Source organism: Phyllostomus hastatus, unplaced genomic scaffold (assembly GCF_019186645.2).
Source record: "Phyllostomus hastatus isolate PE091 unplaced genomic scaffold, TTU_PhHast_1.1 phas_scaffold_78, whole genome shotgun sequence".
NCBI lineage: Eukaryota > Metazoa > Chordata > Mammalia > Chiroptera > Phyllostomidae > Phyllostomus > Phyllostomus hastatus.
The window spans coordinates 51,129,589-51,131,748 of NW_025334041.1; the positions used below are offsets into that span (position 1 = coordinate 51,129,589).

The window sequence follows — 2,160 nt, forward strand, 5'->3', positions numbered from 1 at the left end:
GTAATTATGTATTAGTTTCAGGTATACATCATAAAGGTTAGATAATCATATACTTTACAAAGTATTCCCCGGATATTTCCAGTACCCAGCTAGTTCCACACATAGTTATTACAATAACATTGACTATAATCCCAATGTTGTACTTTACATCCCCATGACTATTTTGTAACTATCAATTTGTACTTTTTAATTCTTTCAGCTTTTTCACTGAGACCCCAACACCCCTCACCTCTGGCAATCATCAGTCTGTTCTCTATGAGTCTGTTTCAATTTTGTTTGTTTCTTTATTTTGTTCTTTATATTATGAATATAAGGGAAATCATGTGGCATTTATTATCCTCTGACTGACTTATTACACTTAGCGTAATACCCTCTAGGTTCTTCCATGCTGTCATGAATGGTAAGATTTCACTCTTTTTATGGGTAAGTAATAATATTCCTTGTATAAACATAACCACTTGTTTTCCACTCAACTAATTGATGGATACTTGAATTGCTTCCATATCTTGGCTATTATAAATGACACTGCTGTATACATAAGTGTGCATATGTCTTTTCAAATTAGTGTTTTGTGTTTCTTTGGAATATGTACCCAGTAGAATCGCTAGATAATAAGGAAGTTCCATTTTTAATTGGAAGTACTTCCATACTGTTTTCCATAATGACTGCACCAATCTGCAATCACACCAACAGTGTACTAGGGTTCCCTTTTCTCCACTTCCTCACCAACACTTATTTGTTGATTTATTCATGATAGCTATTTGGACAGATGTGAGGTCTTAATTTGTGGTTATAATTGCATTTCTCTGATGATTAGTGATGTTGAGTGTCTGTTCAAATGTCTAGTGTCCATCTGTATGTCTCCTCAGAGAAGGGTCTGTTCAGGTCCTCTGCCCATTTTTAAATTGGATTATTTGGGGTTTGGAGGGGGGGTTTCATGTTGAGTTGTGTGAGTTCTTTATAAATTTTGGATATTAACCCTGTATCACATGTGTCATTGGCAAATATCTTTTTCCATTCAATAGGTTGCCTTTTCCTTTTGTTAACAGGTTCGTTTATTGTACAAAAAATTTTAGCTTAATGTAGTACCATTTATTTATGTTTTCTTACAGAACAATAATACAGAAAAATCTCCTAGAAGTCAATGAGACATATAACATAATTTAAAAATGGGCAAAAGGATCTTTTCCTCTTCCAGTACTGGAGGATGCCCCACCAATCCACCATGTGGGAAGCAGCAGCAGTCATGGCAACGTTTGAGCAGATGAGAGCTAACGTGGGCAAGTTGCTCAAGGGTATTAACAGGTACAATCCTGAGAATATGGCCATCCTGGAGCACTATGTGGAGATTCAGCCCAAGGAGAATACCTATGATCTGGAAGCCAACCTGGCTGTCCTGAATCTGTACCAGTTTAACCCAGCCTTCTTTTAGACCATGGTCATTGCTCAGATCCTGCTGAAGGCCCTCACTAACCTGTCCCACACTGACTTCACTCTGTGCAAGTGCATGATCGATCAGGCTCATCAAGAAGAATGACTCATCTGACAGATTTTGTACCTCAGAGACTTGCTAGAGACCTGTCACTTCCAGACCTGGCAAGTCTTAGATGAAAACATGGACCTTTTGGGAGGTATAACTGGTTTTAAAAATTCTGTACAGAAATTTATCTGCCATGTCGTGGGCATCACTTATCAGCACATTGATTGCTGGCTGCTGGCTGAGATGCTTGGGGGCCTGACAGACAGCCAGATAAAGGTATGCATGAGCAAAGATGGCTGGAGTATTGATGACTCAGGCCAGATCTTCATTGGTAGCCAAGAAGAGAACATTGAGCCCAAGAACATCATGGAGAAGACATACTTTGACAGTGTGTCCAGCATCATGGCCTCCTCCCTGTAACTTTGGAGGCACTTAATGAAGATTTGTTGCCTTAACAAAAATGGGCAAAAGGCTTGAACAGGCATTTCACAAAAGAGAGTATCCACATGACATGTGAACATGTGAAAAAGTGTGAAATTCTTTTTGTCATCCATGAAATGCAAATTAAATCCTCATGTGATACCCCTATATATGCATAAAAACGAATTCCCTCTCTTTGCTGTTTTTCATAGTTGCTGCACCATTTTACATTCCCAACTACAGTACAAAAGTTACAATTT

The 2,160-nt window shown here is 38.4% G+C and overlaps 1 pseudogene; it reads left to right on the top strand.

Annotated features, from left to right (window-relative positions):
- Window positions 1–1,246: 1,246 nt before the first annotated feature.
- On the top strand, window positions 1,247–1,900 carry LOC123812139 (annotated as a pseudogene).
- The last annotated feature ends 260 nt before the right edge of the window (window positions 1,901–2,160 follow it).